Source organism: Carlito syrichta, unplaced genomic scaffold, assembly GCF_000164805.1.
Source record: "Carlito syrichta isolate Samal-C Ts95f unplaced genomic scaffold, Tarsius_syrichta-2.0.1 Scaffold303024, whole genome shotgun sequence".
Lineage (NCBI taxonomy): Eukaryota > Metazoa > Chordata > Mammalia > Primates > Tarsiidae > Carlito > Carlito syrichta.
Window position 1 is genome coordinate 623,879 of NW_007247120.1, and position 16,296 is coordinate 640,174.

Genomic DNA, 16,296 nt, shown 5'->3' on the forward strand with positions numbered 1-16,296 from the left:
TAAAAAAAAAAATTGTGTGGTATGAGTGTGTTGGTGAGGGATGTCTGGAAATATGTAGGTAGGTCCTGTTGGACTATAAAGCATAAGGGAATGAACATTACTGAAGCTGGAGTAGCAAGTCTTGGACAATATCATAACAGTGCAATTAAGTGTTTAATGTGATGTTAATTGAGCTTATATAATTAGCAACCCATGTTACTTGTTTTTAATAGGCTACTTCAGTTAAATATATTGATTTTTATTTTATCTAGGCTTATTGATGTATTTGTAATCTTATATATTGTGAATGTTAGCGATTTATTTTTATTCTATATATGTTGCCTTCTCTTTTCCAATATATTGCATTACATGACTTAATTTACTTTAAATATGTCAGGTTGCTCTATCTGTAGATGAAATCCAAGTAGGAAAAGTCAGTCTCAAAGTTTTAGTAGCCTATCTTCCTCCATTTGGCATGACTGTAAATCCTCCCTGCTCCTTTGTTTCTCACATGTACTTGTTTCCTACAACATTCATTCCAAAGATGAGACCTTCAACTCAAATACTGTTAACTAGCAATGAACCATACATAACTACAGAAAAATAAATTTTTTTCTCTCATCTCTCCTTTTTCTCCAGCTAACAATGACTCTACTTTTAGTGATAAGGTATCTTATTTCAAGTCCCAATCTCTGGATAGCAATGTTTGGGAAACCTAATCTGTGTCCCTTGTATATTATTAAAGAGCAATCTTTAGTAGAAGATTCATAAAATAAAACCTAGTGTTTCCATAACTGTTAACAACAGGGCTAAATTATGAAGCCCAGAAGAAAGTAGATGGAAAATTTTGTGAAAGGAAAATTTCAAGTTTATACTTTTCACAATTCTTTTAAGTTAGTTGGAATTAGATCATATACAATTCATCGATTTTGAGTGTGCATTTTGGTGAGCTTTGATAAATATGTACCACCGTGTAACCACTATCATAAATTTTCATCTTCTTAAAATGTTTTGCTATATCCCTTTCAAATTGGTGCACTTCTCCCTCCTTCTATGACTCACCTTCAGTCCATGGAACTAGCTGAACTGCTTTCTGTCATTACAGTTTTGTCAGTTTTAAATAATGCTATGCAAATGGAATATGCCATTTTTGTAATAGACTGATTTCATTTAGCAGAGACATTTGAGATTTGTCCATTGTAGTGGGCTGGATAAAGTTCCCCTCCAAATATGACCATATCCTAATGCAGGAAGTTGTGAATAGTACCTTACATGTCAAAAAAATAAGAAGAAGGCAAGGTGCTTATCCTAGATCAGCAGTTCCCAGTGCTATTAGCATCAGGGGCTAGTTTCATGGAAGATACTTTTTCCATGACCGGGGGAGGGGGGTGTGGAGGGGATGGTTTTAGGATAATTCAATAATTAGCATTTATTGTACATTTTATGTATATTATTATTACATTGTAATATATAATGAAGTAATTATACAACTCATCATTTAAAAAAGGAGGCACAGCCAGAAGTGGTAAATAGAATATGAGTAGGCCATGTGTGGACTAATTTAAGTGTTGAATTTTGACTTAAAGCCTGATACCTGATGCAACTGCACAATTGAAGTACATCAATTCACTTGCCACTCTCTGGTAGGGTTTTGATATGAGTCCGCGAGCAATTGATTTATTAGGGTCTTTGTGCAGTCAAACATCACTGCTAATGTTAATCTGTATTTGTAGCCACTCCCCAGCACTAGCATCGCTGCCTTAGCTCCACCTCAGATCATCAGGCTTTAGATTCTCATAAGAAGCACACAACCTAGGCCTGGCTCAGTGGCTCAGCCTGTAACCCCAGCATTTTGGGAGACTGAGACGAGTGGACTATCTGAGCCCGCGGTTTAAGACCAGTTCGGGCAACTTGGCAAAACCTCGTCTCTACAATAAATTTAAAAAATGAACTGGGTGTGGTGGCAGGCGCCTGTAGTTCCAGTCACTTGGAAGGCTGAGGCTGAAGGATCACTGGAGTCCAGCAAGTCAGCGGTGGGGTGGCGGTAAGTGTGCCACTGCACACTGGATGAGGGAGTGAGACCCCAACTCAAAAAAAAAAAAAAAAGGAAGCATGCAAGCTAGATCCCTTGCATCCACAGTTCACAATAAGGTTTGCACTCCTGTGATATATAGATTATGATCTGACAGCAGATGGAGCTCAGGCAGTAATGTGAACGATGGAGAGCAAAAGTATATACAGAGGAAGCTTCCTTCACTCTACCTATGACTCACCTTCTGCTGTGTGGGCCACTTCCTAAGGGTCACATACTGGTACCTGTCCATGGCCTTGGGGTAAACTAGATTATCTGTGTAGTTTTTCAATGCAGTCACATATATCTTTATATGAGAGGGCAGAGGGAATTTGAGCCAGACACAGAGGAGATGGTAATGTGAAAATGAAGTTGGAAAATACTGACCACAAACTGATGCTTGCCAATAGTCAGTAAAACTGGAAAAGGTGGCCAACACCTTGATTTTAACCTACAGAACTAAAGAATACATTTCCGTTTTTTAAACCACAAGTGATAATTAGCTACAAAAGCCTTAGGAAACAAATATATGCATGCTATATATTTTATAAATGCATTCTTTCATATTGCCAAACAGAGTAATATTGTGAGACTACCTCAAAATTTCAGTGAATCTTTTGATGTTTTTTGGTTTTTGGTTAGTTGGATAAAGTTATCATGAATATAAGCCTTTATATGGACCTCTTGAAAAATATAGTGGGATTGATGGGCTATATAAATGTATGTTTAACCTTACAAGTAATTGTTAAACTGTTTTCCAAAGTAAATAACTGTTTACTTTGCTAATGTAATCCTATTAACAATGTATGAGAGTTTTAGTTGTTCTGCACCCCTGCCAGCACTTGGCATTTTCAGGAATTTTATTAGTTTTCACATTTATTTTATTGTATTCCCTTGAAATTTTATTGGGTGTGTAACAGTATTGGTATCTTATGTTGGTTTTCATTTACATGTTCTAGTAAAAAATGATAATGAGCATTGCCTCTTGTGCTTATTATTATTTTTGCTTTTTGATGATGTGTGCATTCACATACTTTGTCCATATAGTTATCAGATTTGGTGATTTAAAAAAAAATTGCTAGGACAGCAGTACCAAAGTATCACAAAGTGGGTGGCTTAAACATGAGAAATTAATTGTCTCACAGATCTGGAGAATAGGAGTTAGAGATCTAGGTGTCAGAAGGACTTGTTCTTTCTGAGACTACGAGGCACAATACACTCCACGTCTCTCCCTGAGCTGCTGGTTCTTTGCTGGAAATCTTTGGGGCTCCCTGACTTATTACTCTGCTCTCTGTCTTTATCATCATATAAAGTTGTTTTCATATGTAGGTCTATCTCCAAATGTTCCCTTTTTATAAGGACACTAGTCATATTGAATTATGTCCAAATGACACTAGTGACATCATTTTGACTAGGTTAACTCTATAAAGACCTTATTTTCATTTAAGATCACATTCTGAAGTACAGAGGTTAGGAATCATCTAAGATAAGGATTTTGGGAAGACTCCATAACTTTGATGAGATGAGATGAGGAGTTCCACATTACATTAGAGATGCTGAATCACATGTCCATGTGAATACACCCAGGTGACAGCTGATTATATATTGGTCTATACCTAAGTAATAAAGTCCAAGCTAGACAAACACTTAAAAATATTATTAGAATCTTTATTAAAATAAAATCTGTGTAAGTGGGTAAACTTGCCAAGAGCAATGAATGGCCAAATAAGATAGGAGCCTGGACCAGAAAAATGAGGCAACATAACTTAAAAAATAATTAAATAAGAAATAAATATGTAAATAAAATTGATAAGAAGTCGAAGATATAGTGCAAAAAAAAAAAATCCGACTTTTGCCAGAGTATAGTTCATTAAGCCAAACATTGCTAAGAGGTTAATAAATTAATAAAACCAAGTGTTTTCCCCGTTTTGGGTAAGACAGAGCTGATTGGTAATAAAGAAAATACTTTCAGCAGAATGGTGGGAATAGGATCCTGATTATAATGTTGTAGAAGAGATTTTATGCGGGAAAGCTCATGATATATTCAATTTACTGCTTATAGGTTGAAGTATATTAGATCAAGGAACCCAGAGGACTCTGAGTATGTCAAGAACTACAGGAAACCATTCCCATTTTATGAATTTGCTTTTTATTTCTTCTGAAGCAATTTTTCATTAGTTAGGCAACAATTGGGTTTGGTGTCGAGGAAGCACTATATCCTACCTGAAAAATATCATATTATAATAAACAGTAATAACAATAATAAATTATACACACAATAGAATGTGTGTCATTATCAGGTGCCTAAAGTCTCGAACCTGCTTGTCAAATTTGCAGCAGACGTATTGACCTAACTGCTCATCTTCACCCAAAGCCCGTTTCCTCACAGTCAACTCAACCTGTTAGGAACATCTGATAGAATACTTAGATGAGTTCCTATCATTACTGTTTAGCTCCCTGTTTCTCTAGAGTGTTCTTCACTCATCTGAATCCCAAGTTTCTTGTCTGTGTGGTCAAAACTGTATTTATTCTATGCTACCTTCAATTAATAAATATATGATGTGCATTTTAATATAGAATACTCTTTTTGCTTATGCCTATTCCAAGATCAGATTCTACTGTAATAGTCCAAGTCAGATTTTTCTCCATCAGTTTTAATACATAATTCATACTATTCATACTAAATAAGTTACCATTACCCCTATATTCCATTCAGTCCAAGTTCTAAATATTGTAAGACTCATCTCTGAATTAAAATACACCAATTTATTTCTTTTTTTCTAAATTATTGTGTAATGTAATTTTCATAATCTCAGGCCAAACTTATTACACTTTTTAGTAATATTAGTAATTTATATTATACTTGCAACTTATACAGACAATAGAAATTTCATCTTTTTATGTAATTTAAAATATTAATTTGAAGATGGTTTTATAGTTTTATGACCCATGACACAAAGCTCATTGTAGATACTAAATACTAAATATAAGCTTGTTAATTAATTTCATAATTGAGGAAATAGATAACAAAATTTTTCATTAAAACACACATTTTATATTAACAAATTTTATCTTTTTTCATTATGAGCAAAATAAAATATTTTTTCAGTCAAATGGTAAATGTCAGATAAGTTGTTAGAGTTCATTACATTCTCCACTGATAAAATTATTATGTGTAGATAGATATACGCAATGGCTACATTCACTGAACACATATTTATAACGTGTCTATCCTGAGTCAGACATTGTTCTAGTGGTATGATTAAAGTGCTAAACAAGACTGACAAGTTCCTGCCATGTTGGAACTTGCATTTTAGAGACAGTGACAGATAATATAATAAACAAGAGATTCAATCATGTTTAAGGCAGATGAAGGTTTCTTTAGATTCAGTCACACATACTGGACCTCAAGAAACCTGCCAAACTAAGAGCCAAGGAGAAATATTCCAGTCATGGAGAGGGACAAACAGAGCCTCAAAGGCATCAATATTGTCGTAGCAGCAGTGTTCAGATTTTAGCATACATCAGAATCACATGGAGGACTTGTTAAAATCCAGATGCTTGACCCTATCCACCAAGAGTTTCTGCATCAATAGGTCTTGTGTGGAACTTGAATATTTACTTTTGTCCAATTTTCCAGGTGATATGTGTGCTGTTGGTTCAGGGACGACTTTAGATCAACTGGGTAACTGATATTAAGAAAGGCCAATGTGGCTTATGTATGGAGGACAATTTTATTATATAAAAAGGACAAGAGAAATTATATACACAGGGATGCTACACAGAAGTTAGATCACACTGACCACAATAAGAAGTTTGAATGTATTCTAAGTGCAAAGAAAAGACATTGAAGGGTTTTCAGCAGGGAGTATTATGATCTGATTTATATTTTTAAAGTATCACTCTGGTTGCCATTAATAAAATCTACTGTAGCGGTGAATGAGAAGAAATAGACTTGTATATGGTCATTGTAGTAGTCTGATAAGAGAGAGTAATGTTTTGTACAAGAAGCATATCAGCAGAAATGGATTTGCTGAAAGAACAAACGTGGGACTGGGCAAAGGGAGAAATCAAGGATGACATTCAAGGTTTTAGATTGAGTACCTGGACACCTCTATTAATAGGGAAGGATAATAACAGAAAAGATCAAGAGAAGTAGCTCTTACATTGTCAATGTTGCTGTGTCTTGGAATACATTTTGAATAGCATTGATGTAAGGGTTGTATAAAAAAATATAAAGATGATTGAAACCTTGACAGGCAGAGTTTTAGTTTGAGGATGTGGATAGAAGCAGGATTTTAATGGTCTAATGAAAAAAAATGATAAACATATGTAATTGAAGATGACAGGTGAGGGTAAGACTTTCCAGATGATTTTTAAGACAAAAAATGTGGGACTAGTAAGTAGAGAAGATTATGAGTTCACTGTAGATTTTTAAAATGAAGAGATACCAGAATTAATTTATGTATTTGTAGAAATCATCAGAAGAGCAAGAAGCACTGGTAAGTGGGGTAAAATAAGGAAGACACTTCACACACAAAATTTTGAAGAAAGGGACCCAAACATAAGAGCAAGATTATTCTTCTATAGAACAAAGGTCACTATTCTCCTTATAACTAGAAGCCAAATAGAGAGTATAGGACAGGATGAGGCTACACTTGCTGGTAGAATTGAGATAAAGATTCTTAGGTTTTCTGTTTTCTCAGTGGAATATGATACAGCGCTATCAGCTGATAAGAGGTGAAAAGACAGGAAGTCTGCAACCATTATCTTGGACATTAGGCAGGTAAAATTATGTTGGAATCTTGTTAGGATTTTATAGCAGTATTGACAATTTGATATCTGAGAGTCATACATTTAAATTGAACACATGTAGGCAGCATTCAATGTCCCAATAATTTCAAATACTGAGATAATGTTCTAGAGAAGAGAGTCTCTCCAAAATCATTATAAATATTTTGCTTTTTGTAAAGGGAATAAATAAGAAGGATTTCAGAGTTTTGGAAGGGAATAATTGTATCATTACGCCATTGACTATAAGTTGATAAGGTGAAAAATGACGACCAGAATAAATACTTAATTATAAAAGAGAGGTCAATGGATGATGACTGATCTGCAAGCAGTTGAACAATCATCACAGTTTATCGCAGAGCTGGAAGGAAATACCTTTGATACACATATGCTGTCCAAATAATTAAGTTTAAGCTCTTTGTTTTAAAAAAAGTCGCACCTCTTCTCAAAGTTCTATTAAAATAGACCAGCTGACCATTCTAATGTAGCCTATGTAATGAGGACCCCTCCCTCCAAAAAAAAGAACTATCTTTTGAAGGGCCAGCTCCTTGTAGTGTACTTGGGATTTATTCCTCCAGATAAACCAAAGTTGTATCTGCAAGTTTTGAGAAGGTTAGATTATAAATTGCAGGAGAAACATTCCAAGTTGTGGCAAATAGGTGACTGGTTTTTTCCATCATGACAACGAGCCTGCCCGTACTGTACTGAGTGTTCCACAGTTTTTGACCAAAAATGGCATGTCCACCATGCTTCATTCTCCCTATTCAATCACCTCACACAGAGTAACTATTTTTTGTTTCCCTGGATGATAAAAATCCTCAGTGGGAAACATATTTCTGATGTGGAAGAGGTGAAACAACATCAACAAAATGACAGAAGCACTAAAAGGCACCAAAATTGATGCTTTCAAAAACAGTTTTGAGCAGTAAGAAAAGGATCTCAAAGTGTATTGAATCAAATGGAGAGTACTTTGAAAATGACTAGACTTTAAACATGTAAGAATAAATTCACAGATTTTTATAAATAAGTTCCAGCCTTCCTCTTCCCCTCAAAAAGGATAGATTATTGTTATAGAAAAAAAGAAAAATAGAAAAGAAAGAAAATAAAAACAGAAGAACCAAGGACAGATATTTTAATACCTTTAAATTCATAAGATTGTATTCTGTAAATTCACATGTACTATATATCTACTCTACATATATAAACATTGCTCCAGATAAATGTTTTAACATTGTCTGTAGTGTAAAGTAGAGAATAAATACTAGGGTTATGCTAAAGATATATAGACATACCTTTTTATTTCTAATCATTTACTTTATATACAATTAGCCTGAAAAGCTAGTTAACTGTGCTTATGTGTTAGATAATGAAAGTGACAGCTATATTGATAAACCTTTCTTGCCTCTCTTATGTTTTAAAATAAAATATCCTCTGGGTTTTTTTAGCTACAGTTTTTGAAAAATCTTCAGTACTAATAATAAAAGAGTATGAATAATGTTAAACTTTTACTATTACGTGCTTTGAACTATTAAAATGATATTGTAGAGGTACAATTATTTACGTGGAAATGTTGTCAAAACGTACTGTTCAGAGACAAAGATATATTCAAGAAAAAGAGTAACAGTATAATATCAATTTTGTAATGTTTGAATGTATTACTGGGTTTGAATGTACGTATGCATGTAGGAAACAATCTGGATGCACCCATTTATATAATTAAAGGTAATTATCTCTAGGAAATGTTAATTTTATTATTTGTTGCCTCTTATGTATTTTCTGTATCATCCAATGAACATGTATTACTTAAACAAATTTGCAAGTTTATTTTTAAAACTGAAAAACAAGATATTTGAACAGAAACCTCGTTCTTGTTTTCACAGGACACATTTTTCACATTTCACTTTGATCTTGTTATATTAGATTGGATGTTTTACTTCCAAAGTCAAGATAATCAACAGCTCTGATTCCATGTTGAAAAGTACTATATAACTTTAAAATGTTAAATATATGTGAATATTTCTCTAGTAAGAAGATAAATTATTACTTATGGGAAACATTCCTGTGTATGAATTCTTTCGGTTCCATATTTCTTATTCGGCCATTGGAAAAATCTTTTCTATTACTTTTTCTGAAAGATAAAAAGAAATCACAGTCATTGAGAAAAACTAGTGGGTGACTTAAAAGGATTCTGTAATCTATAAAAACAAACAAAAGAAAGCATATCATCTCTTTCAGTTCTAGAAAATAAACATAAAGAATTTTGGGAAGCTCTACTATATAAATAAAATTTCCCTGTGTACTTTCTTACATTTATTTTCATTTTATTGAGAGTTTTTTATTTCCTTTTCTTTCTCTTTTCTGATTGTATGTCGTTATTGTCACTCCATGTTCTCACCTAACTGGTCCTTTATACAAAATTATTCCGTAAAGATATATGATCATCCTATTTTTTTTGATTGGTTAGTATCAAACTAAACATATATGACTTGTTTTAGAAACACCTTTTTTGTTTTAAAGATGTGGGGTACATTCAGTGTTAGGTATATAAGTGATCATTGTACAGGTGAACTTTGGACTTCCCATTGGTCTGTCCTCATTTCACCTGGTTTGGGATCAGGTACTCTTATTAGCCCCTCTCCCAGCAGTGACTTACTACTGCCAATCCCTTTCATGTATTATGATGATAAATGTTCAGGGTCTACTTATGAGCAAGAACATATGGTACTTAGTTCTTTGTTTCTGTGATAGATCACTGAGTATGATGGACTCTAAATCCATCCAAGTTGCTACAAAGTCCATAATTTTGTCCTTCTTTATAGCTGCTCAATATTCCATGCAGATGTACCGCATTTTTTTATTCAGTTCACTTTCAATGGGCAGCACAGTTGTTTCTATGTTTTGCTGTTGTTAATAGTGCCACAATAAATATGCACATGCAGATATCTTTTTGGTAGAATGACTGAGTTCTTCTGGGTATATTCCCACAAGAGGGATTGCTCGATTGTATGAAGGTCGATTTTTAGATCTTTTAGAAATCACTACACCATTCATTTTCCACAGAAGTTGTACTAGTTTACAATCCAACCATCAGTGTTGAAGCATTTCCTTTTCCCTGCATCCTTTCCATCATCTGTTGCTTTTTGAGTTACTAATGATGGCCATCCTGACTACAGTTAAGTGGTACCTCAGTGTGGTTTTGATATGCATTTATTTAATGATTAGTGAGACTGAGCATTTTTTTTCTTTTGAGAAATGTCTATTCACATATTTTGCCCACTTTTTAATAGAGCAGAAATATTATTTTAATATACATTTTTAGCTCTATTTTTCATATTCTCTTATTTTTGGTCACAAAATGAGTCAAAAGTTTTGATTTTGCAAACCATTCATGTTTGTGGCAATATTTTTTAAGTAAAAATTATAGTCATTGAAAATAGATATCATTGAAAAAAGAGGAACGCTGTTTTATCAAACCAACTCTATAAGAATTTTAAGTAAATCATAATTTTATTCATAAAATTGCATATTCTTATATATTTACCAGTTCATAACAGGCTTGGTTTGTCTAGCATGATTTTGACCTAAATAACACCTCTGTTTTGTCCTTTCTCTCAAATGTTCTCCTATCACCCACAAAATCAATCCTTGAAGCATATCATTGTAGTAATCTACAAAATGGTTTCTTCTTTAAAATACAATGCTAATGATAAGAAAAAATGTTATTTATCATAAATCACTCAATGAGAATAAAAGTAAATGGGCTGGCTTCTTTAGTCTTTTAAAGTTTGATAACCATACATTTGAGTGTTTGTAATTTCAAGTTATAGTAATTTTTAGTTATAGCTTTTTCACAGTAGAGTAATGTAAGTGTTAATGAAGACTGTGAGATGATGATTGAGATTTGCATTGCATACCACAAAGCAAACTAGGAAACAAGAGTCTGTATCTCTATGACCCCAGTCAGTGATTTCTCTCTCTTCTTCAGGGTTACCACCACATTCAATGTCAAATTTTTATTCTCTTTTCTTATTTGGAACATTAAGCATGGACTAGCTTCTGTCCTCATACTTGGATATTTAGAGTTGAGTTAGCAAACTTTTTTTTGTGGGGGGGAGGGTAAAATCTGGAAAACCATCAGAGACCATGTGGTCCTTCTTGCACCTACTCAGATCTGCCATTGTAGTGTATAACATCAGTAGAAAAATATGTGATTAAGTAGGCTGATTTTCAATTACATTTCATTTACAAACACAAGTTCTGAACCCAGGTAGTATAGAATTACTTCTCCATGCTTCTCGTTTAAATACAATTGAATACTTTGGTAATCATTCATCACGTAATGATACATATAATTTGAAAATGAGAAAAAAAAAAAACTGGCCAGGAAGGTTAAACCTTGAAAAATAACAAAGTCATTTTTTCTTTGGGATTTATTTTAATTGCCCAAATATTCTGAAATGGTCTTGGAGTATTCTGCAATCGGAAACCACCAATATGAATGAAAAAAAGAGTCTACTGTCTATACTCAAAGGACTGGGAAAGAGGAAAGCCAACCATGTTTTACATCTGAAATAATGAAAAGGCGATTTATTTGCAGTAGCAGCTTCAAAGTTCTGGTGTACCAAACCAACTACAGCTCCACACTTAGGGCACAAGTGTCCAGGCAGATCCATTTACAGGGGTGGTGTTAGAGGATCCTTGTGTGTCCTGGCTTCCACTTGATGCTATAAAGAGACTCCAGAAGTGTCACACACACACACACACACACACACACACACACACACACACACACACATACACAGAGAGACAAAGAGAGACAGAGAGAGAGATAGTGACAGAGAGAGACAGACAGAGAGAGAGAGAGACACAGAGAGAGAGAGAGAGAGAGAGAGAGAGATGATCCACCAGCAACAGCACTGGAAATAAATAAATTTCTACTATTGCAGAAGACATCTTGCAGTGTTTGAGCAAGAGCCCCAGTAACAACAGAAGAATGAACCAGGACAGAATAATATTACAAAATCTCTGAAAACTAAATAGTTGAAATACATTCCACAAAAAAGTGGATCAGAATCTGTCTGATAAACTTTCATGATAAAATAGAATATTTAAAAGGACCAAACATCTCTTAACATAATAACCAAACTGTACAGAATTAAAAACAAAGCAAAACAACAACAACAACAACAACAAAAAGTCACCCTACCAAGAACCCAGAAGTCCACAATTTGAATGAAGGAAGACAATCAAGGGATACCAATTCTGAGATAAGCCAGATTTTTGAATTATCTGAAAGTGGTTTAAGTAGCATCGTAAAACTAACTTCCATACATGTTAGAAATGAATTAAACAATAGAAAACATCAGCCAAGATGTAGAAGTTTTAAAATAACTAAACATAAATTATAGAGCTAAAAATACAGTAACTAAAATTTTAAATTCTTATTAAATGGACTTGATAGTAGAATAGGGATGTCAAAGGATAGATCAGTGACCTTGATAAAAGATCAATGTAATTTATTTAATCTAAAAAACTGAGAGATAATTGATGGGAAAGAAAACATCAGCAACATATGAAACAATAACAAATAATCTAACCTTCACATCATTAGAAGACTTTAAAAAAAAGTAGGACTGAAAAATGCTTAAAAAAATGAATGAAGTGAAAACGAGTAAGCAAAATTTGATGAAAGACATATATCTACATATTTGACAAACTTGGTAATGCTAAATTGATAAGCTCAAATAAATATTCGATGTAACAAATCATAATTAAACTTCTGGAAATCAAAGACAAAGAAACAGCCTCAGAAACAGCCAGAGAGAAGAAACATATTACCTCTAGTAAAACACCAGTTAAAATGACAATGGATTTACCATTTGAAACCATGAAGATGACATGAAGTGGAAACACATTTTCATATAATGAAAGAAAAAGTGACCAACCTAGAATCCTATATCCGAAATAATGTTCTTTCAAGAATGAAGGAAAAATAAAAACATTCTCAGATGAGGAAAAAAAAAACAACAACTGATTGCAAGCAATCTTTTCTTCAAAAAATATCTATAGGGTGCTCTCCACATCAAAAGAAAATGATAGCAGGAGACTAAGACCTTCCATAGAAAAGAAACACACAGAATGGGTGAAAATGAAAATAAAACAATATAAGTAATCTTTCATAAATTTCAATCATATTTTATGACTAAAGCAAAAAATATAATATGGTGCTCAATATATGTAGAGGAATTACTTGTGAAAATTATATATTTTTCTCATTTTAAAGATATGGGGTACAATTTAGAATTAGGTACATAAGTAGTCATTGTACAGGTAAAGTTTGGGCCTCCCATTGTTCCCCACTTCGCCTGGTTTGAGATCAGGTACCCTAATTTATGTTGTGTGCCCCCCCCCCGGCAGATCTCCTACTACTGCCAATCCCTTACTTATAGTATTATGACAAATAGTCAGAGTCCACAGATGAGTGAGAAGATGAGATACTTAGTTCTTTGCTTCTGTGATAGATCACTAACTACTATAGACTCTAAATATCCAAGTTGCTGCAAAGTCCATATGTTTGTACTTATTTATGGCTGCATAAGCATATGGACTTTGAAGCAACTTGGATATATTGTTTTATTTTTATTTTCACCCATTCTATTGTGTTTCTTTTCTTCTGAAGGTCTTAGTCTCCTGTTGGCTACAACAATTCAAAACAGCCTGGTAATGGTACCATACGAATTTCTGTATTGTTTCCAGGTCTAAGGAGAATGAAGTTGGTAATTTAATGGGTATTGCATTGAATCTGTAGAATGTCTTTGGTAGGATGCACATTTTAACAGTGTTGACTCTTCCAATCCATGAGTATGAAATATTTTTTCATTTGTTATGTCTTTGGTTTCTTTGAACTGCGTTTTGTAGTTTTCATTGTAGAGGTCTTTCACTTCTCTGGTTAGGAAGATGCATAGGTATTTCATTTTTTCTGTGGCTATTGTGAATGGGATTGTACTTTTTATTTAATTCTCTGCCTGTTTGTTGTTGGTATATAAGAATGCAGCTGCCTTTTGCACATTTATTTTGTACTCTTAGACTTTGCCAAAGTCTTTTATCAATACAAGGACATGTTTGACAGATACTCTTGGGTTTTCAAGGTATAGGATCATATCATCAGCAAAGAAGGGTAACTTGAATTCCTCTTTTCCTATTTGGATATCCCTGATTTTCTTCTCTAGTCTGATTGCTCTAGCTAGGACTTCCAACATTGTGTTGAACAGGAGGGGTTAGAGTGGGCAATCTTGTCGTCTTCTGGTTTTCAGAAGAAATGGCTTTCAATTTCTGACCATTTAGCAATATGTTGGCTGTACATTTACTGTAGATGGCTCTTACTATTTTGAGGTATGTTCCCTCTATGCCTAGGAGTTCAAGGATTTTTATCAAGAAGGAATGTTGGATTTTATTTAAAGCAATTTCAGCATTTAATGATATAATCATGTGGTTCTTGTTCTTATATTTACTGAAATATTTAATTACATTTATGGTTTTGTGGATGTGAAAATTATGTTTAAAAGTAAGAAGAGTAAATGGAACTAAGATTCCTACATCAACACTTGTAGGTTGTGATAAATTACTTATATATCTGAGACAATCTTGAAAGAACACTAAGAAAGTACAAAGAAATATACTAAAAAATATTATAAATAAATAAAATTTTTAAAAAGTTCAAGTAGCTAACACAAAGGCAAGATATGTAAAATAGATGAAGCAGAGAAAACAAACAAAAATAAATGATAACATGCCAGGCTTAAACCTTAACATATCAGTAATTACTTCAAATGTGAAATAAAAGAAGTATACCAATTCACAGTTCCTTGGGGGCTCCAACAGCTTAGTCTATCCCAATTAACAAAATACTAGTAAAAAAAAAGAATTTATTTAACAATACCATTGACTAACCAAAACTATTTGACATTTACAGAAACTCTACACAACAGCAGCAGAATATACATCATTTTCTAGCAGCTGTGCAACATTAACCAACATAGATGATATCCTGGATCAGAAAACAAACCATGAAAAATCAAAAGAATTAAAATTTTAAGTATGTTTGCTAATTATGATGAATCAAACTAGGTATTAATAATAAAAGACAGAACGTAAATCCCCAAACATTTAAAAATGAAAAGACACACTTCTAAATAAACCAAGAATAAAACTCAATTTAAAGAAAATTTAAAAATGCATAGAACTGAATAAAATTAAAACACATTATAAGACTGATTTTCAAAGAAATACATTTTTTCCCTTTTAATATTATTTTCATTTAAAGATTTGGGGTGCAATTCAGGGTTAGGTACATAAGTAGTCATTGTATATGTAGGGTTTGCATACCCTTTTTGATGTTATGTGCTACGCACCACCTCTGGCAGTGTCCCACTACTGCCAATCCTTTTCTTATAATATTATGATAAATGTTCAAGGTCCACTTATGAGTGAGTACATGTAGTACTCTGAACTTTGTTTCTGTGATAAGCTACTGAGCACTATAGACTCTAAACCCATTCTGTGAAGTTGCTGCGAAGTCCATAATTTTGTCCTTCATTAGGGCTGCATAATATTCCATCATGTATATATACTACATTTTCTTTATTCAGTTCACTTTTGATGGACAGCATGGTTGGTTTCATATTTTTGCTATTGTGAATAATGTTGCAATAAACAAATATGTGCAGGTGTCTTTTTTGCAGAGTGATTTGAGTTCCTCCAGGTATATTCCCAGAAGAGGGATTGCTGGGTCATATGGCAGGTCAATTTTTAGAGCTTTTAAAAATCGCCACACTATTGCATAGAGGTTGTACTACACTCCCACAAACAGTGTAGAAGCATTCTGTTTTCCCCATATCCTCTCCAGCTTCTGTTGTTTTTTGAGTTATTAATGGTGGCCATCTTTACTGGAGTTAGGTAGTAACTCAGTGTGGTTTTAATTTGGATCTCTTTGATGATTAGTGAGGTTGAACATTTTTTCATGTATCTGTTGCCTGCTTATATGTTTTCTTCTGATAAGAGTCCATTCATATCTTGTGCCCACTTTTTAATAGGGTTTTCTTTCATCACATCTGAGTTCCTTATAAATCTTAGATGTCAGGCATTTGTGGGATATACTGTTGTCAAGTTTGTTTGTTTGTTTTTTTCCCTCCATTCAGTGGGCTGTCTCCCTGCTGTCTTGATGGCTTCTTTTGCTTTGCAAAAGCTTAATAGTTTGATGAAGTCTCACTTGTCTATCTTATCTTTTATGGCATTCGCTTTTGGAGATTTGACCAGGAATTGGTTGCCTCATTCTTATTTCTGTAAGAATGTATCTCATGTTTTCTTTTAGGACTATTATAGTTTGATGCTTTTACATTTAGGTCTTTGATCTATTTAGAGGTGATTTTTTTTTTTTTTTTTTTTTTTTTTTTTTT